Here is a 26,645-nt window from a genome sequence, read left to right as displayed (position 1 = left end):
AGCTGGGAGGAGAGGAGAAGAGGGAGCATGCACTGTCACCCCCCACGTCTCTCCTAATGCCTGTGAATCCTTGTGAGCTGCCCCTAGTGCTTCTCCAATTGTATCTGCTGGGCTCAGCTGCTTCCTCTGTCCCACAATGCAGTGTGGTTGAGGGGCCTCTTAATCGTGCCTCAGCGTAGGGGGGCTGGACTAGATGACCTCTTGAGTTCCTTTCCAGCCCTCCATTTCTCTGACCCTTACCTGCAGCAGCTGCTGCTCCCACTCCTTCTGGCAGAAGCAGGTCTTGTGATCTGGAAGAGATGAGCAGATCTTGTGATCTGGAAGAGATGAGCAGATCTTGTGATCTGGAAGAGATGAGCAGGTCTGTTTCCTTTGTGTTTAGACCCTTCTACTGGGGAGCAGCCTGCAACCTGACTCTTGTTTGGCGGGGAGTGGGAAGGAGCTGCCGACTCACGGGCCCCAAGGGGACCCATGGCTCTTTGCAAATCGCTGATGGACAACAATGCTCCTCAGACCCAGACCCCCTGATGTGAAATAGCCAGGAGTTCTGCTTGCCAAGATCCTTCCCCAGGGTGTGAGGTGTCTGATGAAGGTTAGATACGGTCCTGGAAAGAATCCTTCCTGTCTGGGCACAGGGGGCTGGGCTAGATGAACCAAGGGATATGATCCTGACATGATCCTCTCTGATTCCAAGGTCACAGCATCATATTATCCTGGATTCAGAGGGAGGCCCTGGCCTCTCCCTCTCTGAGCCCATCACCACAATGTCCCCTCCCTTCACTCCTAAAAGGGGAGACACTCCCTCCTCACCTTCCACATAGAGGAGTGTTTCCGTCATGTAGTTATCCCAGAATCAGCCCGACCCGGCCTGGAACACGCTGATCAGCTGGAAGAGGAGGAGCATGGCTGCCCTTCTGACCTGCACCGTCATATACGGAGATGCATTGAGCACCTAGCGGACAAAGAGCCAGAGGTGGCTGTACCCCTCCCTTGCAAGGCAGTGTGAGAAGGGCGCTCCCTACAGGTGCAGGGGGAGAGCTCAGTGGTGGAGGGAAGGAGACAGAAGGGAGGTGGAGCTGACAACCAGGACAGGATTGAGATGGATATTTCAGTTGATCAGGGACACTCCATGGACCAGCTATTGGCTCCTTCCATCCTCTCACTCCTGGGCTGGCTCTAGCTCAGATGAAAGGAGACAGGATTATCCAGAGGCCATCAGGCAGCTGCTGGGTCAGATCCTTGGCCTAGGTTAGAGCAGCACCAGGGGAGCTTGAAGCAGCCCGAAAGAGGCAGCTGGGCCATAAAGGGAATCCCCAGCTGCCCCTGGGTAAGGGAGGATGCTGGAGGCCAGGGGGCAGGAGGGGGCCTGCACAACAGTCCCTAAGGGTTCATTCCAGCTGGCTTCTATTGGAGCCGTCCGAGGGCTGCTCTAACTTGTGCTGGGGGACCTGGTCCAGCCCCAGGATCAGGGGAGCCAGGAAGGTGGCCGGCTCAGAGAGCTCACTGGTTCTGTTAAATGCCGAGAGTGCTGGATTGATGTGCAATGAACACGAGGAATGTGACGAGCCAGCTCCTCTGGGGGCTGCGGGGAGAAGAGCCACCAGACATTGCATGCCAGCTCCAGGAGTGGCCCCTTCCCACTGAGCATAAGGAAACCTCCTGGCTGCGGGTTACTCACCAGCAGCTCCTGGGGTAGAGTGGCCCTGGGGCTTGACCGACACCCTGTGAACAGAAAGGGGGGACATCCCATCAGGCTCTGGAGGGATCTTTTACATTTGTCTCTGAGCTCTACCTGTGCCCTTGACAGCTGGCTGTGTCCTTGCAATGTGCCGGAACCAGAGCCAAGAGCTGATCCCCACCCCAACCTGGGGGCTGACGCCTCTCACTACAGAAGGACTAAGAGCTGGTGGATAAAATACTGGGACTCACCTCTGTTCGCCTTGCCGCACCTCCTGGCCAAGGGCAGCCTGCCTTCCTCCTGCATCCACCCCGACCGAGGTCTGCAGGAGGAGAGGCAGGGCTGGCCCATGGGCTGCTGGGCTCAGTTGAAGGAGCAGCCTAAGCCATAAAACCTGGAGAGCAGAGAAAAGCCATCTCAGCATGGAAATATCCTCTTCCTGCACCAGCTCTCTCTTTCCTGCACTAGACAGGACCCCTGGCCTCGCCACCGCCAGCCAGACCTCTCTACCCAGCCTGAACCATGCAGCGATTCCCACCCCCTCCTCCTTCACACCTGTCAGTGTCTGCCTCCAGCACCAAATCAAGTGACACATGACTGACCCCTCCCGCCTTTTGTTGAGTGTAGCATCATCAACAGCACAGTATTTCCTAACTCCAGTCCCACTGGGAAAGGCTGTGTTCTCACGGCGTGAACGCAATACACCAGCTTGATAAATAAAGAGGAGACTAGGAAACCAATCCTATCAAGTGAAACCATGACAGGCACTCAGGGAGGTTTGAGCTCTGACCTTCACATCCCCGCACAGACCTGCGCCACTTGAACCACAGACGCAATTGCTGTCTGCTGTGTCGACAAGAGGGGGACTTAACTCACACTCTGCCAGAGGGTTACACAACTCTTTGCTAGACAGTATAGAATAGTGGAGATCAGGAACCCCCTGGGGTCTATCTCCATCCAGCTAAAGCACGTCTATTTGGCATGCTCAATATGAAAGACAGTGTAGCTGAGTGCACAATACTTGGGTCTGCCTTATTAGAAATATGGCTTCTAGTCTCAGCTCTGCCTGAAGTGACCTTGCGCAACGTCGCTGTTAATTTGTTCAGTGTGGGGAGGGGCTGGCTAATACCTGACTGCTTAGGCTTGCATTCTGAGGCCTGGGTCAGTAATCAGGTCTGTGCAGTGTGTGGAAACCTAAGCGGTAGTCAGCAGAGATGAAATTTGGATGTAGTGTCTCTCAGCTCAGTGGACTCTCCCTTAGGCACCAGGGTAGTGTGGGTGAGAGGCAGGAACTCCTGGGCTAGGGTTGGCTTTTGCAAAACAAGAATGTGATGGGCTATATAGACCCCACCCTGTAACAGCCAGGAAAAAGTTAACAGAGGGACCGATGAAGAGGGACCGAGTTATGGAAGCTGCAGAACCAGCATGACTGACCACAGGGGATGCTAGAGAGGAAGAGCCCCTGGGACACCAAACCCTGGCATGCAGGGGCACTCAGCCAGTGAGTGTTCTCTGTTCCAAAGAACCAGGTCTGGCTTGGCTCCGGGGTCCATTTTACCCAACCCCATGATGTTCTGGAGCGGGGAGGCTCATATAAATAAGTCTGGTTGGGGCCTGTCTCATCGAAAAGCTCAGACCCAGAGAGGCCTGCGTCCAATGGAGAGGGGCAGGGTCACTTACATTGGCCATTCTGGGGGAGTCACCCAGGGACTGCAGGGTGCTGGAGCAGAGCTGGCGGACCTCGAGCTGCATGGTGCGCCTCCCGTCTGCTTCCTCCTGATGGTGAGAAATAAAGGAGACACCAGGGAGATTTAGATTCAGTGGAGACCTCCGTGGCACGGTAACTGTAGTGGGCATGGCAGGGGGTGAAAATGGGGCTTGAAGGGAAAAGGCGCAACCCTGGCTGTGACTGTGCCATAACCAGCCCTGGCTCTGTGTGGAGCCAGGTCTAGGCTCCACCCCTCTGCCTGGTGAAAACCAGATCCATCATGGCTTAGTCTCCTGTAGGGCGGATGATCACAGTGGGGTGAGAGAAGGAGGAAGCCAGGGGTCCTTCCCTCCCAGCACGAGGGACAGAGCCCGGATGGCAGCTGGGAGAGGGAGCAGAGAGAATGGGCTGGGAGGAAAAAACACTGTCTTCTATTTATCATCATCTTTCATCAGTAGACGGAGGGTGCTGTCCCCAGTTCCATCTGGTTCCCAAGCCCTATTTGCTGCCCATAGCCTGCCCCTCCCCATCTGCAGCTGCCCCTCCTTCCCTAACCCTTGACCCCATGTTCTGCCCTGTTCACGGACTCTCATCACTAAGGTCTCTGTGGATTCTTACCGTGCTGTCGAGAGTCAGGGTGCACTGATGCACCAAGAAGTCAGTTACGAGTCTTGATGCAGATTTCTCCAAGACCCCATGCGCCCCCATTGTCCATATAAAATAAGCAAGGGCTTCTCTGACCTGCCAGACCCAGACAGAAACAGAAATGATTTGCACACAGTGTGGAGGGACCTTGTCCCCTCCCAGTCCAGGCTGGGATCCTTTCTCAGCGGGGTGTTTGGTGAAATACTGCTAGGCAGCCCAGAGATGGCAATGCAGGCGGAGCCCTGCTGGGATTCTTTGCCCCACCTTCTGCCCTACACTATGGAGCACTGATGGGTCATGTGTTTCGATGCAAAGGGTCCCGGCAGGCTCTGCACTGGCAGTCAGACATTCACTAGCTTTGGCCACATTGGCCATGGTTCCAGACTCACCCGTATGCTCTGCAGGATTGGCCCCAGGGCTGTGAACAGCTTCTCTGTATGGTGTGTCATTTTGGAAATTGTAAGAGACACAGACACACGGCTTGGCAGGGCTGATGTTAAACTGGGGTGTGCAGTAACCTGAGATCTCAGGAACCTTAGAGCAACCTCAGTGTCCCTACATGACCCTCCTGGCAGGTTACCCCATGGGAAACCAGCTGCATCTGCCCACGCTTGCAGTTCCCGCAGTGATTGTCCTCTCTCATTGCCACAGCATCGGCTGAGGGGCTGCAGGACTTGGATTATCTACTGCAGACAGGTACAAATGATCCCAATGAGGCCCAGTGATAAGCACTGCTAATTGCACAAGAGGCCATAACACATCAAAAGAGGAGGCCTCACTGTGGGGTCACTCACTGTTGGATCGGACTAGCCGGTCCAGAATGAAGAGATTGGCACAGGTCTCCTCTTCCTCGTCCTTTTCAGCCTCCTGAACAGGAACACAAGCAGCTCCATCAGGAACAAGCGAGCTGCAGGAAGAGGAGTGAATCATAATGGGGTGAATCATAAAGGGCAAACGAATATAGTTCTATGCCTGGGCTCTGAAATTCCACAGGCTGTGATCTCCTTCTCTGGGAAAGGTGAATGGGTTTCTTACCAAGATGGACCAGAGAGTCCAGGGTCTCTCTCCGCTCCTCCAGGTGCTCTCTGGGTAGATGACACACCTAAGAGAAGAAAGCAACACCAGAAAAGGTAAACTAGATCAAGTGTCTCTCAGGCCAAGCCCTTGGATGGCAGAGTGAAGGGGTGAGTGAAGGGTGAGGGTGGTAGCGGCACAGGAGCCAGCAAACAGAGCTGTAAATAGGGGAGTTTCAGTGGGAGTTTGCGGGGGAGACCAAGAGAGCCAGGCAGAGGAATAGACAGGCTAGTGAAGGTAGTGGGTGGTGTTCTGCCAGTGTTCTGGTGCCCATTGGGGGTTTGTTTTGCTGTGGGTTGTGGTGGTTTGTTTTGTTTTGTTTCCTGAACTAACAGGTTTTAGGTGGGAAGGCTATGACTGATACAGAGGGAACAGTGGAAGACACAATGAGGGTGAATGGATGTGGAAGCTGCGGCATGTACATAATCCTGGAGGAGGTACCTGAAAAGAGTTTTGTCTGCATGAAGTGCCGCCTGATAGAGCTGATGGAAGAAAAGATCTGATGATTGGAGATATAGGTGGAAACTCTGGTTGAGTTTAGAAGGGGGTTCAAGCAGATGATGGAGCAAAGACATGAGGAGGCTGAAGAGAAAAGCTCAGACTTGCAGATGGAAGCAGGACCAAAGAATTCTGAGGGGAGACTGTTGGGTGAGGAAAGTGGACAGTGGAAGCTTGTGACTAAGAGAACCAAGCAGAGGAAAAGACGGGCTAGTGAAGGAGAAATAGAGCTCAGGAACAGGTTTGCAGAGTTGGAAAATGAAGAAGGGGCACAGCAGGTGGTCGCTGAAGGTGAGAAGGCAAGGAAGAAGAGAAGAGCAGCTAGTCCTATAGGGAGAGGGGAAGCGTCAATGGAGATAACACCGAATATGAGCCCCAGGAGGATACGGGATGGGTTGCGGAGGATTGCAAGGGACAATAGAAATCGAGAGGACTTGGAGCCAGAGGGAACAGGGGATAGACCGGAGAATCGCACCATCATCAGAAAAAGGCAGGTCTTCATGATTGGGGACTCCTGTCTGCCGGGTGCTAAGATACAGGATGTGGACCTAAGGCTGAAAAGGACAGTAACAGGATCGGGAAAGAATCTGATGATTGTCCTTCATGTGGGAACAAATGATACAGCTAGATTCTCGCTGGACCATATCAAGGGAGACTATGCCAGACTAGGGAAGACATTTAAGGAAATCGAGGCTCAGGTGATCTTCAGTGGATTCTGCCGGTTCCTAGAGAAGGGCAACAAAGGTGTGACATGATTATGACAATCAACAGATGGCTCAGGCAGTGGTGCTATAAGGAGGGCTTTGGGATGTACGGCCACTGGGAAGCGTTCATGGACAGAGGACTGTTCTCTTGGGATGGACTTCACCTGAGTAGGGAGAGAAATAGACTTCTAGGATGGAGGCTGACACAACTGATTAAGAGAGCTTTAAACTAGGAATTTGGGGGAGATGGTTGGGAGATGTCCAGGTAATCTCCACACCGGAATTTAACATTGAGGGGGAAGAAAACAAAGTAAGAAAGGATGCAGCTGTGGGTATGATAATGGACATAAGGAGGAAGGGTAGTGTAGATACCAGTCTAATAGGTGATGCTGGTGGTAGAATGTCTGTGCCTAATCGAGTAAAGAATGTCAGTGAAGCCAAATGGCAAAAATTAAGATGTTTGTGCAAGGAGCCTAGGTAACAAAATGGAGGAACTAAAGCTACTGGTGCAGGAAGTGAAACCAGATATTATAGGGATAACAGAAACATGGTGGAATAGTAGACATGACTGGAGTACAGGTATTGAAGGCTATGTGCTGTTTAGGAAAGACAGAAATAAAGGCAAAGGTGGTGGAGTAGCATTGTATATCAATGATGAGGTTAACTGTAAAGAAATAAGAAGTGATGGAATGGATAAGACAGAATCTGTCTGGCCATAATCACATTGGGAAAGAAAGCTACTAGAGCCTCCCCTGGGATAGTGCTTGCGGTGTGCTACAGACCACCGGGATCCAATTTGGATATGGATGGAGACTTCTTTAATGTTTTTAATGAAGTAAATACTAATGGGAATTTGTGTGATCATGGGAGACTTTAACTTCCCAAATATAGACTAGAGGACAAATGCTAGTAATAATAATAGGGCTCAGATTTTCCTGAATGCGATAGCTGATGGATTCCTTCACCAAGTAGTTGCTGAACCAACAAGAGGGGATGCCATTTTAGATTTGGTTTTGGTGAGTAGTGAGGACCTCATAGAAGAAATGGTAGTAGGGGACAACCTTGGTTCGAGTGATCGTGAGCTAATTCAGTTCAAACTAGATGGAAGGATAAACAAAAATGGATCTGGGACTAGGGTTTTTTATTTCAAAAGGGCTAACTTTAAAGAATTAAGGAAATTAGTTAGGGAATTGGATTGGACTGAAGAACTTGTGGATCTAAAGGCGGAGGAAGCCTAGAATTACTTCAAGTCAAAGTTGTAGAAACTATCAGAAGCCTGCATCCCAAGAAAGGGGACAAAATTCATAGGCAGGAGTTGTAGACCAATCTGGATGAGCAAGCATCTCAGAGAGGTGATTAAGAAAAAGCAGAAAGCCTACAAGGAGTGGAAGATGGGAGGGATCAGCAAGGAAAGCTCCCTAATTGAGGTCAGAACATGTAGGAATTAAGTGAGAAAGGCCAAAAGCATGTAGAGTTGGACCTTGCAAAGGGAATTAAAACCAATTAGTAAAAGGTTCTATAGCCATATAAATAAGAAGAAAACAAAGAAAGAAGAAGTGGGACCGCTAAACACTGAGGATGGAGTGCAGGTTAAGGATAATCTAGGCATGGCCCAATATCTAAACAAATTCTTTGCCCCAGTCTTGAATGAGGCTAATGAGGAGCTTAGGGATAATGGTAGGATGACAAATGGGAATGAGGATATGGAGGTAAATATTACCACATCCGAGGTAGAAGCCAAACTCGAATAGTTTAATGGGACGAAATTGGGGGGCCCAGATAATCTTCATCCAAGAATATTAAAGGAACTGGCACATGAAATTGCTAGCCCATTAGCAAGAATTTTTAATGAATCAGTAAACTCAGGGGTTGTACTGTATGACTGGAGAATTGGTAACATAGTTCCTATTTTTAAGAAAGGGAAAAAATGTGATCCGAGTAACTATAGGCCTGTTAGTTTGGCATCAGTAGTATGCAAGGTCTTGGAAAATTTTTTGAAGGAGAAAGTAGTTAAGGACATTGATGTCAATGGTAATTGGGACGAAATACAACATGGTTTTACAAAAGGTAGATCATGCCAAATCAACCTGATCTCCTTCTTTGAGAAGGTAACAGATTTTTTAGACAAAGGAAACGCAGTGGATCTAATTTACCTCGATTTCAGTAAGGCATTTGATATAGTTCCACGTGGGGAATTATTAGCTACATTGGAAAAGATGGGGATCAATATGAAAATTGAAAGGTGGATAAGGAACTTGTTAAAGGGGAGACTACAACAGGTCATGCTGAAAGGTGAACTGTCTGGCTGGAAGGAGGTTCCTAGTGGAGTTCCTCAGGGATTGGTTTTGGGACCAATCTTATTTAATCTTTTTATTACTGACCTTAGCACAAAAAGTGGGAATGTGCTAATAAAGTTTGTGGATGACACAAAGCTGGGAGGTATTGCCAATACAGAGAAGGACTGGGATATCATACAGGAAGATCTGGATGACTTTGTAAACTGGAGTAATAGTAATAGGATGAAATTTAATAGTGAAAAGTGCAAGGCCATGCATTTAGGGATTAATAACAAGAATTTTGGTTATAAATTGGGGATGCATCAGTTGGAAGTAACAGAGGAGGAGAAGGACCTCGGAGTATTGGTTGATCACAGGATGACTATGCGCCACCAATGTAATATGGACGTTAAAAAAGCTAATGCGGTCTTGGGATGCATCACGCGAGGTATTTCCAGCAAAGATAAGGAGGTGTTAGTACCGTTATACAAGGCACTGGTGAGACCTCATCTGGAATATTGTGTGCAGTTCTGGTCTCCAATGTTTAAGAAGGATGAATTCATACTGGAACAGGTACAGAGAAGGGCTACTAGGATGATCCGAGGAATGGAAAACCTGTCTTATGAAAGGAGACTCAAAGAGCTTGGCTTGTTTAACCTAATCAAAAGAAGGCTGAGGGGAGATACGATTGCTCTTTATAAATATATCAGAGGGATAAGTATCAGAGAGGGAGAGGAATTATTTAAGCTTAGTACCAATGTGGACACAAGAACAAATGGATATAAACTGGACATTAGGAAGTTTAGACTCGAAATTAGATGAAGGTTTCTAACCATTAGAGGAGTGAAGTTCTGGAACAGCCTTCCAAGGGGAGTAGTGGGGGCAAAAGACATATCTGGCTTCAAGACTAAGCTTGATAAGTTTATGCAGGGGATGGTATGATGGGATAGCCTAATTTTGGCAATTAATTGATCTTTGAATATTAGCAGGTAAATATGCCCAATGGTCTGTGATGGGATGTTAGATGGGGTGGGATCTGGGTTACTACAGAGAATTCTTCCCTGGGTGCTGGCTGGTGAGGCTTGCCCACATGCTCAGGGTTTGACTGATCGCCATATTTGGGGTCAGGAAGGAATTTTCCTCCAGGGCAGATTGGCAGAGGCTCTGGAGGTTTTTCGCCTTCCTCTGCAGCGTGCGGCACGAGTCACTTGCTGGAAGATTTGCTGCACCTCGAAGTCTTTAAACCACGATTTGAGGACTTCAATAACTCAGACATAGGTTAGGGGTTTGCAGGGCCAGTTTTAGGCCTATTCCACCAATTCCCCCGAATCGGGCCCCGCGCCTAAGGGGGCCCCGCGCCCAGTGAGAATCCCTTCCCTGGCTAGAGGCGCCTTTTTAATTTTTACTCACCTGGCAGAGCTCTGGGTCTTCAGCGGCACTTCGGTGGCAGGTCCTTCGCTTGCTCTGGGTCTTCAGCGGCAGGTCCTTCAGTGCCGCCGAAGACCTGGAGAGAGTGAAGGACCTGCCGCCGAAGACTCGGAGCACCGCCCGGTGAGTACAAGCCCCACATGTTTTTTTACATGTTTTTTTTTTTAGTCATCCCTGCCGGGGCCCCATTGAAACTGTTCAAATTGGGCCCCACACTTCCTAAAGCCGGCCCCGGGGGTTTGTTACAGGAGTGGGTGTGTGAGATTCTGTGGCCTGCATTGTGCAGGAGGTCAGACTAGTTGATCATAATGGTCCCTTCTGACCTTAAAGTCTATGAGTCTATGAGAGGCAGATTCTAATTCCCATCTAAACAACAGGCCAGCAAGCTGGATCAGTCTATGAGTGATGCTGAGGCTTCGGGGGCCGTGGCTCATGTAGAAGCAGAGTTTGACGGGTCAGGAACCGAAGATGTGGAGTGTTGGAACAAGGTGTGGGATGCTGATGTTCCCGGTCAAAGGGATTGGGGTGGGTGGGAAGAAAAGAAACCAAAGGAGAGTTCTCCAGGATCCATCCCTCAATGGGAACAGGATGAGGCAGGGACAGCTCTTCCCACAGCCTACCCAGTTTAAGCCAACAGTCCCTGGCATTTTGCCTGAGTGATTCCAGCATCTCTTACCATGGAGTGGAGTGCTGGGAAGAGGGTGCCAATGTCCTTCCTCAGGGCAGCCTCATCCATTTCCCTCACGCAAGCAAGGCTCTGTACAAGAGAAGAGATGCAGGACATGGCAATGACATGTCAGGCAGACAAGCCTCAATGTGTAGAGTCTCCATCAGCAGCTGGGTTACCACAACCCAGACTTGGAAGGAATAAGGTTATGGCCCTGGTGGAGAGCAGCTTCCAGCTGGGGCCGGACTCTCCCTTCTCTGGGAGGGGTATTTGAGCCCTTTGTTTGCACTAGCCTAGTATCACTTATGGTTGATTCAATGGGATAGTTGTACCTGGCGCCAACTGGGGTGATGTGTGTGTTGAGAGGATGGCAGGGATGGCGGGGCCCGGTTTGGAAGAGCGGGGCCTGCCCTGATTACTTATCACTACTGATGTTATGGCAGCGCCGAGGATCTAGTCAGGATCAGGCCTTGTTGCACTGGGTGCAGCACAACACAGACAGAGACAAGCTCTGTCCTGAAGGGCTGACAGTCTAGAGACCCACGCAGACAGGTCAGGGATGGAGAGACAGCATCCAAGGGCTCCTCCCTGCCCCCATGCTGGGGTGAGGAAACCACGCGGGAGCTTGGCAGGGAGAGCTTACCAGGAGCCAAGGATCTGGTCCATTGTCTCTGCCTGCTCACCTCCTACAACGGTCACTTCCAGAGTGTACCAAGGATGTGTATTCCTGCTTTCTGGCCTTGGGCTGGCCACTTCCCCTCCTGGAGCCTTGCTCTCCGCAGGTCTAGGCTGGGCTAACAGCTAACCCTGCCCTGGGCCCAGGGAGAGGTGAGTGCGCGGGGCACTCTGGGGAGAGGTGAAGCTCAGGAGGATGGTTATTATTTCTCTCCCTGGTTCCCTAATGCAGCCCATTGCTGACCAGCCAGCAAAGAAGAAAGAAAGCAGAGCCAGGTGCTGGGAATGGAGTCTCCTCTCTCCTCTCATCTGCGACACCTGCTCTGGCAAGTGCGGGGCACAGCATATTCTCTAGGGCCAGAGAATGGCAGTGAATCTGGGAGCAAGCAGATGGGGAAAGGGGGTCAGAGCTTAGAGGGTCAGTTTGTCATGGGAAAGGCAGTAAGGGACGGGAGTCCAGGCTGAGTTGGTGATGGAGGGAACCTTGTACCATCTGTGCCATGGGCACTTCCCCAGTGTGCTGTGGATTTCCCACTCTCTCCTCACTCACTCTGGTCTTCATTGGCCTTTCCTCATTCTTGCTGATTGGGGCAAGCTGTCCCCTGAGTGACGAATAGGCCTTTCGCTTGGTGCCTAAAATGAACAGAAGGAAACTATGTTTGCTCTTAAGCAAAGTAAGCAGTCATGGGATTAGAGGGAAGGTCCTCTCATGGACTGTAGCTGGTTAAAAGACAGGAAACAAAGGGTAAGAATCTATTTTCAGTTTTCACAATGAGGTAAATAGTGGGGTCTCCAAAGATCTGTACTGGGGCCTTTGCTGTTCAGGGGTAAAATGGTGAGGTGGCAAAATCTGTGGATGATACAAAAGTACTCACCATAGTTAAGTCCCAGGCAGACTGCAAAGAGTTACAAAGAGATCTCATTAAACTGTGTGACTGGGCAACAAAATGGCAGATGAAATTCAGTGTCGATGAGTGCAAAGTAATGTACATTGGAAAACATAATCCCACATACAAAATGACAGGGTCTAAATTAGCTGTTACCACTCAAGAACGAGATCTTGGAGTCATTGTGGATAGTTCTGTATAAACATCCACTCAATGTGCAGCGGCAGTCAAAAGAGCTAACAGAATGTTGGGAATCATTAGGAAACGGATAGATAAGAAGACAGATAATATCATATTGCCTTTATATAAATCCATGGTACACCCACATCTTGAATACCATGTGCAGTTCTGGTCACCCTATCTCAGAAGAGATATATTAGAAATGGAAAAGGTACAGAGAAGGGCAACAAAAATGATTAGCGGGATGGAGCAGTTCCATACGAGGAGAGATTAAAGAGACTGGGACTGTTCAGCGTAGACAAGAGAAAACTAAGGGGAGGCATGATAGAGGTCTATAAAATCATGAATGGTGTGGAGAAAATGATTAGGGAAGTGTTATTTACCCCTTGACATAACACATGAACCAGGGGTCAGCCAATGAAATTAATAGGCAGTGGGTTTAAAACAAACAAAGGGAAGTATTACTTCACACAATGCAAAATCAACCTGTTGAACTCATTGCCAGGGGATGTTGTGAAGGCCAAAAGTATAATTGGGTTTAAAAAGAGCTAGATAAATTCCTGGAGGACAGGTCCATTAATGGCTATTAGCAAAGATGATCAGGGATGCAATCCCATGCTCTGGCTGTCCCTAAACCTCTGATGGCCAGAAGTTGGAACTGGATGACAGGGGATGGATCCCTTGATAATTGCTCTGTTCTGTTCATTCCTCTGAAGCACCTGTCATTGGCCACTGTCAGACGACAGGGTGCTGGGCTAGATGGACCATTGGTCTGACCCAGCATGGCCGTTCTTATGTTCTTATGAAGAGCCCCTGGGGAGCTGAGCTGGTAGAGGGAGCTGCCTGATGGGTAAGTTCCCCCTTTACTGGCACCCAGGCTGCCCGGTGGTGATTCCAGTGCTGCCCTATGCCAGCAGGGCTGTAGCCCAGCGTGGGATGGCACGGAGGCTGACGTGTAGGATGGAGCACAGGGCAGTGGCTTATGTGCATGTGCAGAGCAGGGCACAGAGCCTGGGTGGAGTCTCTTCTTGCCCTCTCAGCACTGGGGTTTTGCTGTCACCGTAGCTGCTTTCCCCCACCCTTTATTCCTAGCACTCAATACTGGGCATGGGCCTCCCTGGATCAGGAGGCTCAGCACAGAAAGTGCTGCAGTGGCTGCCTGCTCCTGCAGCCAGGGTTTGAGGTGAAGGGTCTTGTTTTTGGGCCACCTTCTGCTCCTCTGTGTCTGTGGATACAGGCAGATGGTGGGTTAATTTCCCGCAATCATGGTCACTAATAGAATGCCCTGGGGGTGACAGGGACATACAACTGTGTGGGAACTGGCGAGGGATTTCCACCAATCACTGCCCGGACAGTGTCATGTTACTTAACACTGAGATCAGGCATTTCCACTTCCAGTCCCTTTACAAACATTACTCACACCTTCCAGACCCCAGTGAAGGTTGTGAGTCTTGTTAGCCCCATTATGAAGCTAGGAAAATGAGGCACTGAATGATCCTGTGTGGACTGGGATGGAACTTCCTGATGGGACAAAAATAGAAATGTGGTGATTTGTCACAGCGAAAGGTTGTTGACTCCTACCCAGGAGTGCCAGCAGCCTTTTTGGCACCCTAGGTGGCGGAAGGTCCCACTCCCAAAACGGCGCCCCCGACAGAGGCGACAGAAGGTCCCGCCCACAAAATACCGCTGACAACCACGGCAGCCGAACATCCGGCCGCCACGGTCGCCATCCCCCAAATGTCAGCGCCCTAAGGTCATCTAATGGGTTGCGCCGGCTCTGCTCCTACCTGGGACAGAAGAGTCAGTGGGGCCTGGCTGGTTGGAGCCCAGATCTGTCCTGTCCGTTCAGAAAGGTGTCCATCCTGTAATTCAGAAGGGCAGTGGTGGGGTGAGGTGTCATGTGACTGATTCTATGTAAGGGCAATAGGAATCAGAGGGGAACTGGGGTAAATCTATATCGTGGGGGATGCTTCTGGGCAGAATTCCTACTCACCAATAGTCTGAGTCAGTCTTTGTCAGAGACGGTCCAAAAACCCCATATTGACTCCTAAGACAAGAACCAATGTAAACAGATCAGAGAAGTTTCTCTTCTACTGCACAGACTTCAGAACATTCACATCTCACTCTTGGGAGGCCAAGCTAGCGTTCTGGTTGTCATGAATAGTTAGTAAAGGGTTAACACATAGTACCTGGTGGGCACCTGACCTGAGGACCAATCAGGGAAGAGAATTTGAAATTCCTAGGAGGGAACTTTTTCCCTCTGTGTGTGTGTGTATTGTTCTTAGCCGTCTGGAGTTACAAGAGTCCAGATGTTTTAATCAAGTCTACAAGTTTCTACCTTTCTGAACTAATTTCTTCTAGTCAAGATAGTGAGTATTAGAAAGATACTTGGTGTCCTCACCTAATAATCCTATGCTTGCAATTCTGTGTGTTTGTTATTGATTATTCTTAATTCTGCTTGTACTGGTTGTACTGAGAAGGAGAGGGGATTCTCTCCAGAACTTAGCAAGGTTATACCCTATGAGTGTCCAGCTTGGACTCATAGAGATTCTGTATTTTCTTCTTTTCTTTTAATAAATTCTTTCTATAAAGATTTGATTAAATTCCTTCCACTGTGGATAGCGGAAGGGGCTAAGACGCTCTCTCTCGGTGATTCACAGAGTGGCTAGCAGAGAGGGAGGGGGGAAGTGGGCTGCTTCCCTGTGTGTGGGAGATTCAAGGAGTTTGAATCAAGGTCTCTCTCTCTCCGGAGCAGGCTGGAGAGAGGGAAGAGAGGGGAGGGGGAAGGTTCCTCCTCTGTGAGTTGATCTGTGTTCCCAGGGAGTGTCTTTGAAGGGAGACAGGGGGGAAACAGGGGTGTCCCGGCCCACGTATTAACCGCGGTGGTGGCAGCAAAGGGGACCTACCCTAGGATTTTGGGGTGGGGGAAGACATGCGGGTCCTCACTTTGAAACCCCCCAGTTTCAAGTGAGGGTGCAGACTCTGACACTGGTGCCCGGTGCTCTGCATTGCCATGTGGAATGAGACCCAGGCTCAATTCTCTGTGCTGGTCTGTGGCTCCTAAGATGGCTGGAATTGCTCCAGGTGGGGGGAACCTTCATTTACATGGGGAGGCTCTCTGCTTGAGTAGGGGCTTTGAGGGGGATTCCATTGGGTTCCCCTCAGCCAGAAGGACGTAACTCATGAGCTGGAGAACCCCAGGGAGCCAGAGACATTGCGAGGCTCAGATGGAGGTAGATGCACAGAGCTGCAGCACTGAAATGTGGGATCCCCCTTCCTTGGGGATAAAACTTTAGTGGTACCTCTCCTCTTCCTTGGGATTCAGCAAGGCAGCTCTATCAGCTAGAGCATTTGGTTCCATGAGGTATTTGAGTTTATGAGTTATGTTCTGATCAAGAAATGACCTATTCTGGCCCACCTCATTGCACAACCACCAAACCAGCAGTTGTGGACATCCTTCTGAATTTTGAGGCTAATGAGACATTTACTCTCATAATAACAGTTGTGATTCTCTAATCTAGCACCCTGCATTAATATACCACTGTTCATCCAGAAGGATCCCATGGGAATTATACTGTTTACACAAGCTAGAACTGAATATTATGTTAGTTTATGTGCCATTATATAATGCCTGCATCTGTGATTTTCACTCCATGCATCTGAAGAAGTGTTTTTTTACCCACAAATGCTTATGCCTAAATAAATCTGTTAGTCTTTAAGGTGCCACCGGACTCCTTGTTGTTTTTCTGGATACAGACTAACACGGCAACCCCCTGTTACTAAACATTATGTTGATTCTGTAAAAGACATTGCAGATGAACAGCAGCTTTGGCCTCGGAAAGAAATTCTGGCTGTGTATCACGCTGCTTTCTGCCTACCTGGACCAGGAGACTCTGTGTCAGGTGGGTTACCATCTCTGGCTGACACTGCAGTCTCTTGCACTGCTGTGTCTGTCAATAGAAGAGAAGAGTTAAATTTCTCCATTAAAGGTCTCTGGTTGAACCCCTAGGGGAATGATCTGATTGATAGTGCTGAGGGGAGGGGAGGTTTTTGTACCCAAAGCAGCAGGTTCCAGTCCTCTTGTGACACTCCAATGAACCTGATTTCTTTGAGTAACATATACAGTCACACTTGGGTCACCAAAGAACTTTCTCAGTTACAGAGAACACCTCTGTGATCCAGAAAGGAGCGATTCTCTAAACAGAGGCAAAGCCACCCCAGCTCTCCTTCTCACTGTCACAGGTTGGTGCCAACAATCACAGCCCCCGACTCCCACACAGTGCGCAATGGGGTCTCAGCAGTGCGGGGAGGGGGGGGGGCGGGAAACGAGCTTGCAGCAAACACAGCTTGGAGGATTTAGAAATCTAGCGCATGCAGTGCCTGGGGAGGGAGAACTGCAGGGAAATGGAGACTCCAAGAGCCCTCCTCATTCAGGCAGTGCAGATCACAAGGCCTCTGGAAAAGTCGAATGCCAGGCACAAGCAGAACCTCAGTAATGGGAAGGAGGGGGCCGACCCACTGGAGGGAGTTGGCAAAGGGCAGGTATAGTCTATAGGTAGCGCCCTACCAAATTTACAGTCCATTCTGATCAATTTCATGGCCACAGGATTTGAAAATCAATTTCAGGTTTTCAAATGTTTACAGTGTTGTAGTGGGGGTTCTGCCCCAAAAGGGAGTTGTGGAGGAGTCGCAAAACTGTTGTAGAGTGGTTGTGGGATTGCCACCCTCACTCCTGCACTGCCTTCCGAGCAACCGGGGTATGTACCCGGAGGGGGGTCTGATCTCCCCCACGAGGGCAGTTGTGCAGGGGAAGTGCCAGTTCCGTCACTCCCGAGCCCAGAGGGGACTAGTAGCTGGAGCGAGGGGCATGGTAGGAGCCTGCCTTTCCCCACCCCTCCAATAGCTAGATTTCATGGGGGAGGTCTGATTTCATGGTTCATGACTTTTTCATGGCTGTGAATTTGGCCTACCTATGGGATGGTTTAGGTTAAGAAATAAATAGAAAATAGGTTTTTGGCCTAAGTCTGCTTAAGTGTAGAAGAATTTAGAAAACCAAAGTTGTTAGTGTGAGGAAAGTTAGCGATAAGTTGGAGATCCTGTTATGGGAAAGTAAGAGTTAGCAAGGACATGGCCGGGGGTAATGCTACTGTTAGGTTTTGGTTATAACTGGATTAAGCAGGAGGTTTAATGAGTGTTTTTGAGAATTGTGACTGTTTTATTAAAATGTTATCTATACTAATAGTATGGGAAGGCTATTGGTGCAGATGTTAATGTAAACCACGTGTAATGTAAAAAATCAATAAGGAGACGATGGAAATATAATTAGTGTAAGGGGCAGTTGCACGTTCAATAGTATGAGAATGGTTTCTACTGGGAGTTGTTTTGTTAATTCAGTGAGCACTCCAATTAACACCCCTAGGGTACCGTTATGTCCCAGGGTTCTACGGCTGTACTTCACGCTGTTGTCAGTGGACTGATCCTGCATTGATCCACAAGACAACAGTTACACACACACTCAGTGTTGACAGTGTAGGTGGTAATTGCACACCTGTTTGCTTAACTAATCATTTTATTTTATCATTCATAGTGTCGCCTAAATACATTTTCTGTAACCGACCTAGATGCTTGAACCTGGGTTTTGTTGCAGCCTTATCTGTAACAACTTACTATGAATTGGAAACATTTCAACATCAAGGTTACAGAAGGTTACGCAGGGAAAGGGGTGAATCTGAGGAGTCTGTACCCCTGGTTCCTACTTACCTGAAGCAGCAGGCCCAGACAGGGAAGGGCTGCAACTCCCAGTGGCTGCTGTATCCTCCTTCCACTAGTCTGTGGATAAGAGCAAAGGGGAGGGGTCATTTCCTCCTTTCCTGGTCACTGATAGAAATCCCAGGGGGTGAGGTAGACAATACAGCTGTGTGGGGAACTAATCACACTGCAGGGCTCCTCTGGAGATGGACTGCCATCAGTCACAGCCCAGAGCATTTATATTGCACACCCATTTCCAAGGCATTTCACAAACACCTCACCCAACAGGTAAGGAGCTGAGATAACATGGTGTAGCAGGGTGGTCACCCGCTCCTGCCTGGAAAGGCTTAAAACAGGCCTGGGAGAGGGCTGTGGCAGGGGAAAAGCTGGCCTGATTGGGAGGAAACAGGCTCAGCTGGGGCCACGCCACAATCAGGGCCCAGCTGGCCCTATAAAGGCTTGAGCCTGGAGCTCAAGCAAACACTCTCTCTCCGCCTTTAGAGGGAGAAGGGCCTGGCTGCTAGGGAGCATACCTGGGTACCTAAGGTGGAGCAGGGCTAGGGGAAGGCAAGAGGAGCTGGGGCGCTCCGGCCTGGAAACCCCCCAGGCTGCAGGCCTAGGGTAAGGCCAAGTGGCATCCCATGGTAGGCAGAGGCAGCAGGTCCAAAACCCTTTGCCTGTGATGAGTGGCTGATACTGCAGTCTGCCCCAGTGAATGAGGGCTGGATTGAGACTGGGCAGTAGCCAAGATTGAGGTGAAGTGGGGATAGTGGGTGGGGGTTCCCCTGGGAGGGGGAGACCCAGAACTGTGGGGGTACTGCCAGGGGGCAGCACCCAGAGAAAGGGGCACCGGGATCCTGGGAAAGACACGGGACCAGTGGCAAGGCGGATCACTGGCCTGCAGAGGGTGCTCCAAGGCTGGGAGAGCTAATTCCCGAGGGCAACCAGCAGGAGGCACCGCAGGGGTGAGTCCGCACTGTTACACATGGGCAGAGGCAATAGGGGCCAGGGGGAAATTTGGGGAGAATCTGCCCCAAATTCTTCCCAAATCAGCAGGATTCCATTAGAGATTTTGGTTTAGATTCCATTAGAGATTTTAGCCCAAGAGGCCAGGACTTCCGCAACTCTGCTTGTCCCCGCCTCTCTAGTTAATAACAGATCTTCCTCAGGAGACAAGGAGAATGCAGACAAGACCAGGATGGCAGTGATGCATTGGGGTCCCATCAGAGAATTCCCTGCCAGTCCAGAAGGGCTAGAAATGTCTAGGGGTTTAAATAAAGCTAAAATGCTCCAAATCTCCTCCATCAGGAGACCCTGACTCCCCAAGCACATAAAGATTCCATGCAGATTCCCAGTAGTCCCCTGCAGGTAGCTCTGGAGAGGACAGCAATGGGGGGAGAGGAGGGTCCATTTCTGGGGAGAATACCTACTCACCTCCAGACCGGACCAGCAGTTGGCAGAGGTGGCCGGAAAGATCCATATCGGCTCCTAAGACAAGAACCAACATGAATGAGTCCCCAGGGCTTCCTTCCCATGACACAGACCCTACCATACTCACACATACTTCTAGATGGGCCAAGAAGACCCAGACTTAGGGTTTTTTGCTGCCTGCCTGGCTGGAGAGATAAGACAGCCATGAGTTGGCGAGACCTCAAAATTGATGTCAAAATTTTATTAACAGCATTATTATAACTTATTTTTATAATGTTAGGTCATTACAAACATGTTTGTGCCTTTACTGAACATTCAAATATACCCATACGTATATTATCACCAGGATGCTTGAAAATATAAGGGTAGCCCAGTTTTAGTTAGCTAGGTTATAAAATGTTCACGCTAATCAAAGATTGCAGAAGGCTTCAGCTTTTGGTCATCCAGAAACAAGCAAATGTCCGGAAAATAACATCTCCTTGACCATAAAACTGTTTATGTCCTGCAAGAGTGTCTGTACAAACTTTAAAAGGCAGCTGTCCTCATTTTAATCTGCTTTAACTTTTATACTATTTTCTTTTTGTGCTCTGTTTAAAATATGTGTTGATTATTGGCATTTGTGCTTTGTACAAAATATTTAATAGAAGTTTAATGGCTATAACAAACCACTTGTAACTAAGGAACTCAAGAATCAAAGCATCCAAAAGACTTTTTTATCTGCACCAGAACACCTCCCTCTTCTATAAGCTGCCAGTTTATTATAGAGCCAATCCTTTATCTCAATAAAACAAATGTTATAAAGAAAAATGTTGTAGTAAGGATCTGGCCCTGTAGGAGAAGGTGAGGCTGTTATTTATGTTGGATATTCCTAAATGAATTTAGGGATGTGTTAGAACAATAAATCTAGGCTGCAAAGTGGGCTCTACCAGCCCCTCTTTGCAAGAAAACCCTCTGCTTGTGTCCTTACATTTTTATAGAAAAATGTGTGTAGTTGAGAAAAAGTTTTGTAGAAAACCTTAGTTGATTTCTAAAATATTGCAATGGCAAACTGTTTTGGAGGGCATATTTGCAAAGTATTTTAACTGAATGCAAAGTGTCTAATGTGCTTTTCTAATATCATTGCTACATGTGGTAAAATGCATTATGTACTAACATGAAATCTAATGACCTTGCTCAGCTGATTACCAATATAAGAAGACATTTAAGTCTAGACTATTTATTATATTAATGGGGAAGTAATTTGTTACTGGCAGAGCTCTAGCCACTCCTTTCCCCAAGTCAGAAAGATAAGAAGAATCAGCATCAACAATTGTTCTAGAGAATCAACAACTTCTTCAATCACTATTTAAGCAAAAGACTCGTTAAAAATTATTTAATTTTAAAAGACTGCTCCGAGAACTAAAAACCTTTACATAAACCACAGGTTTGGACTTTTTAAAAACAGAATTTCATTTCCTGTTGAACCCTAATGAAACGGAAGAAATATCTCAGAAAACGAACTGAATAAGTTAAAAGTTAAAAGACTAAATTTGACGATGTTCTGAGAATCTCTCCAAAAAAAACCAAAGGAAATGCAACTGTCAGGAAAGACTTACAACCCTAACACATATACCCATTAACAAACTACCTATCCATAAGATGAAGAGGCTCCAGGAATGTGCGGAGCGAATGAAAGGGTGAGAGAGGTGTGTTTTTCTAAAATTGAACAGAAATAGGGAAGAGATGAGTATAAAAACTCTAAATGAGCACCCTGCACACGCTCTGCTACCCTGCTCAAACTCAACTCATCCTCTCTCTCTACAAGCAAGCTGACACAGACAGAAGAGAGAAGACTTGAGAAGAAACCAGCCCAAGGAAACCTCCCCAAAACTTCAGCATGTGTTGGTAAGAGAAGTTTACTAAAACTCTGCCAAGGGATTAGAGTTATAAACTCTTGTAACAGTTTCGTTGTGATATGGAAATGCTGTTGTAATTTAAGATGTTAACAGTTTCTCCTGTTAACCACTAAATGGTTAGACCATGCATTTGGGAAAGAGACAAGGGCTAAACACTGGGAAACAGAGAAATCGTGGGATTTTACTGAATTTACGATTCTAAATATTTTGTTAATTGGCCAGTCTCAAGACAGCCTCTTAAATGGTTTCTTCTACCTAAGTAATTTAACTACTTTCTTCTATTTCAGAGGATTTAGATAAAATTGCTTACTTTGCCCATTTATATAAGAAGTCTGGTTATTAATAGGATCCGCCTGCTCTTAAAATTATTTTGCCCATCCATAAACAGTCTTGGTATCTATGACTCACAATAATTTTGGGAAATAAGACCTTGGTTTCAACTTACAAAAAGGAAAGTGCCCCACCAAAGGCAGACCTGCTCACAAAGGTGTCATCTGTTCAAAGCTCTCCAGAGAGAAGCATACAGATGAGACTGAACAGAAATCAGCCTTTTATAATTTGTGTTCTGTCTTTTGTTGTGGTGTTTAGTGTTTTCTTGTCTTTGATAATAAAATAGCCATGGTTAATAGTGATTATTTTGCTTGGCTTTAATCATGGTGTTCCCTAAGGTATGTAAAAGAGCCCCTGTGACTAAAATAGTGGAGTCACACCCAGAATTGTCAGAAAGAGATAGTAAGAGCTAGCCTAGCATTTCTTGTTTCTCTAAACTAAATATTTTTACTAAGTTTTGGGATAAAATTACTTGATATCCAAAACAATTTAAAATTACCCCTTTCCATCCCACACTGAGTTCACGGCAGTATGGACTGGTTTAAATCAGAGCGAGTCAAATCAATGATTTTCATTGTGATTTAAATCAGCAAGCACAGGAAATCTTGATTTAAATCAGTGATTTTAATCTTGTTTTCCATTTTTGCTTTTTAGATATTTACCTAAAGAAAGGCTGATTCTCAGAGCTTCGTATAATTTCGTACTTCTTTTTCCTACCCCTGAGGATACACTAGGAAAGGTCCTTCACCTCTGTGCTGGGCTAGTCAAGCCACAGAAAAATTTTGATGTCTCACATATAATCGCAGATGACAGTGAGGATGTGGATTCCTCCGCGAGTTCTGTGTAAACAGGTGCTATGCACTCCAAAAAATGCTCCGAACTGTCTGAATAGCAGAGCCCAGACAGCCATGTGCTCCCTCCTCCAGCTCCCAGAGCACACTGAGCCACAGGCTGCCTACCCCCTTGGTGACACAGGGCCACTGCTGACATCACAGAGGCAGGGTGGGCTGGGGTTGTCTAGCTAGGGCCCTTGGGGTTTGCATCCCCCAGATTGGATTAAGCGGGGATTGCTCTTGGCTTTTGTTGGGAATTTTAATCCAAGGGAGCCTCCCCACAAACCCTGTCTGAATAATGAGTCATGAGAAAAGGTGATTCAACCGCAAGGTGCAAAATCATTCTGTGTCAGTCCACTCCAGTATCTTGCCTCTTGCAGCAGCGAAGGGAAAGGTGAAATCCCCACAATGCACCTGGGCAGCTTTGCTGTTCTCTGCCATATGGGTAAACAATTCCTTCCTCACTCCTCAGTGACCATGGAATCCCTGAAGCATGAGATTGGACTGGCCATCTGTCTCAGCATGAGGTGCTCCAATTGCTAGTCCAGCCACAGCTGCATCGGTGCCCTGGGCTGAGAGAATAAAAAGGCTGAGAAGATTCTTTCCTAAGGATACACACAGACACTAAATCCTATTCCTGAAGGCTGCAATAAAAGGCAGTCAGAGTGCAGGACCCATGGTTATTTATTGAGCCCCAACAGCATGCTGGGGGCTGTGCAACACAGGGGAGGGCAGAGGCCCGACCCCAAAGAGCAGCGAATCTCTTGCTTGGTTTATTTGATTTCCCATTCTCCTGAGCAGGATCTTGCTTAAGGAGGAACTTGAAATAAGAGAGGGAAGTTTGGGGCAGGAGAAAGGGAGAATAATGTTAGCCTGAGGAGCAGCATGGCAAGGGGTTGGCAAGGGAGAGCCAGGGAAGGACACAAAGGGAATGGTTGGGAGAGCAGCGGGGGAATGAACCCAGAGAGCTAAGTGGGGAAAAAGTTTGCAAAAAACTCAACAAGGAGCTGCATTGGGGAGCTGAGCAAATCAGTGAGTTTTCATGTTTGGGGCCAGTCGGAGAAATACACGCACATACACACAAAAAAATATATATATATATATTAGTTCGGTTTGGCCTGAAACAAAATTGTTTTGGTTTTTCATTTCAGGTTGCTTTTGGGTGTTTTTCAACCCCCCATGCCCCTTTTTAAAGTTGACTCAATTTGAAAATGAAAAGTGACAACATTTTGCTGCGGAATGGTCCAAACAGACTGGTTTGACTTTTAAAACAAAAGATGCCCTTTTAGTGTGTGGCTGAAAGGATTTGCTGAATTCACACATGCTTTGGGTGGCCCTGAGAGATGCATTTTTGGGGAATTTGCTAGCTCTAGTGTAGGACCTGCAAGAGAGCCAGGAGAGGGACCAGAATGGACTGGTCTGATGGGTGAGATGATTTTACAGAGGGCTCTGAAGGGGAATGAGTGGAGATGTGGGGGGAAGGCAGAGTTAATGGGATGGGTGATCAAGACCTGGAGCAGGTGGGCTGGAAAAGATTAGGGGGATTGTAGACACATGGTAAAGGAAGGATTGTTCAGGAAGGACAGGCAGGGCAGAAAAGATGGAGAAGTTGCACTATATGTAAGAGAGAACTGGGCCCCAGGAGGCAACAACACCCCTTGCCCTCTTCTACTTCCCAAAGGCTTTGGACGCACCAACAACCCTGCAAAAACACCTCGACCCACGCACCTGCCCTTGCCCACCAGCCCGCCTTTTCCGGACCACACAGCTCCTCACACAACACCCGCCTGGGACCTTGCCCTCACCTACCACATCAGCACCACCTTTTGGCCTCTCCAAACCTGCTCTTCACACCCTCCCCCTTACACACTTCACACTCACCTCATCACAAACTCACCCAGGGACCCTTTGGCTTTTCAAGCGCCTCTGGAGGGACACAGCTTACCAGGCACGCACAGCCTCCCCTTCAACGCGCACTGGATGCACATGCCAAACGCAGCCCTTTCCAGGAGGGAACGTGCTGATTTTTGACCCTGGCACCCATCAACAATTCCTGGGACTCTTCTTCTGACGGATGGACCCCACGGCCTTTCCTTTACCAAGCAGAAATTAGGGACCAGCTGCTGGCTCTCTTTGCAAATGGACGCAATCAGGCTGAGCCACCAGGCGTGCTGCAGGATAGCCACCCGCTGCCGCTGCCGCCGCCACCATAAAACAATGCCGTGACCCAGATTCGAACCGAGGTTTCTGCGTCCACGGCGCAGAGTACTAACCACTATACGATCACAGCCCAGCACTGGTGTGGGGAACAGCCCAGCACAAAATGTTCAGCTCTGCGCTCTCGGGGCGACCACCTACCTCGCCGGCGGCCGCAGGTATTTCTCAAGTCTCCCCATTACAGTCACAGGGAAAATCGTGACCTAAGGAAAAAAGCCAGGAAGCCAATCCCACGCCTGTCCGTTTTTCTGTCTCCCTCCACCCCTTGACCAAGTCCCTCCCCATTTGTCTGGGCCATTGTCCTCATGCCCCTGGTCAGCGTATTTCTCTTTGCCACTTTGAAACATTCCCCCTTTCTTTGTCCCCCCTTCAAAAGGGGTCTTCTTCTGACAGATGGACCCAGTGAGGAGCTGCCAAAATATTAACAACCAGTTCGCTCCTCCTCACCCCGTGAGGGGGTTGTTCCCCCCTCAGCCCTCCAGGACTCCTGCCCCATCCAACCCCCCACATTCATTGACAGTCCCCCCCGGAACCCCTGCCACATCCCCCCCTTCCCCACCCCCTTACTGCCCCCTGCCGCCTCATCCAACCCCTCCTCTTATTCCTGATTACACCCTGGGAACCCTGCCCCATCCAACCACCCCTTCGGTCCCCTCACTGTCCCTGGAATCCCTACCCCTGACTGCCCCCCACCACCCCATCCAACCCCTGCTCCTTCCCGACTGCCCCCTGGGGACCCTTGCCCCCATTCAATCGCCCTGTTCCCTGCCCTCTGACCGCTCCGACAATAATCCAGCCCCCCCAACTCCCCTGCCCTCTATCCAACACTCCCTCCCTGCTCCCTGCCCCCTTACCATGCTGCCTGGAGGTCGGGGCGTGGTCGGGCCGGGTCTGGGACCAGAGCTGCGCCGCCCGGCTGGGGCCAAGCCCAGTGGCCGGAGCTGCGCCGTGCAGCTGAGGTCGGGGCCGGACCTGGGGACCGGGCCAGAGCCGTTCCACTCGGCCGAGGTCGGGGCCGGACCTAGGGGCTGGGCCGGAGCTGCACTGCCCGGCCGAGGTTGGGGCCGGACCCGGGGACTGGGCTGGAGCCGCGCCCGGATCAGGGCCAGGCCAGAGCCATGCCGCCCGGCCGGCCGGGTCCGGGACCGGACATGCGCTGGCCGGGGTCACGGTCAGGGTTGGGGGCCAGGCTGGAGCCGTGCGGCACCTGGAGCCCTCCTCCCACTTGCGCGCCTGCCCCAGCTCACCTGCGGGAAGCTGCTTCTTCCTTCTCAGCCCTACCAGGTTTCCCGCGCGAACAGCTGATTTGCGGGAAGCTGGGGAGGGGGAGGAGAAGCCGAGGGAGCGTTCAGAAGAGGAGGCAGAAGCGGAGTGAGGTGAGCTGGGGCCGGGGGAAGGGCAGGGAGCTGCTGGAGCTTTTGTTAAATTTAAAAGCCCTTTTCCAACCGGTTGTCCCTTGCGGGACAACCGGTTCGAAAAGGGCTTCTAAATTTAACAACCGATTCCCGCGAACCGGTGGGAACCGGCTCCAGCTCACCACTCGAGAGAAGTATGACTGCTCAGAGTGCCGGTATGAAACTGCAGTAAAACCTGAGTCTCTGGATTAAGTTTAGAAGTGTGAGCAACAAGGATGATGTCATGGTGGGAGTCTGCTATAGACCACCAGACCAGGGGGATGAGGTGGATGAGGCTTTCTTCTGGCAACTAACAGAAGTTACTGGATCACAGGCCCTGGTTCTCATGGGAGACTTTAATCACTCAGATATCTGCT

At 49.2% G+C, this 26,645-nt stretch overlaps 1 long non-coding RNA gene across 2 annotated transcripts; it reads right to left on the bottom strand.

Annotated features, from left to right (window-relative positions):
- Positions 1–3,361: 3,361 nt before the first annotated feature.
- On the bottom strand, positions 3,362–22,741 carry LOC123356538. 2 transcript variants are annotated; one of them, XR_006575383.1, is made up of 12 exons: positions 22,487–22,741; positions 19,603–19,656; positions 18,181–18,249; positions 16,299–16,370; positions 14,414–14,467; positions 14,208–14,282; positions 11,904–11,986; positions 10,688–10,768; positions 5,067–5,133; positions 4,826–4,938; positions 4,005–4,127; positions 3,362–3,454 (listed from the first exon to the last, which is right to left on the bottom strand). It is a non-coding gene; the product is annotated as an uncharacterized LOC123356538 (long non-coding RNA). The 2 variants fall into 2 exon arrangements; XR_006575384.1 differs by lacking the exon at positions 10,688–10,768.
- Positions 22,742–26,645: the final 3,904 nt, after the last annotated feature.

This window comes from Mauremys mutica, chromosome 1 (genome assembly GCF_020497125.1).
Source record: "Mauremys mutica isolate MM-2020 ecotype Southern chromosome 1, ASM2049712v1, whole genome shotgun sequence".
NCBI lineage: Eukaryota > Metazoa > Chordata > Testudines > Geoemydidae > Mauremys > Mauremys mutica.
Note: the sequence above shows the minus strand (reverse complement) of the source record. Positions and strands in the feature narration are given on the sequence as shown.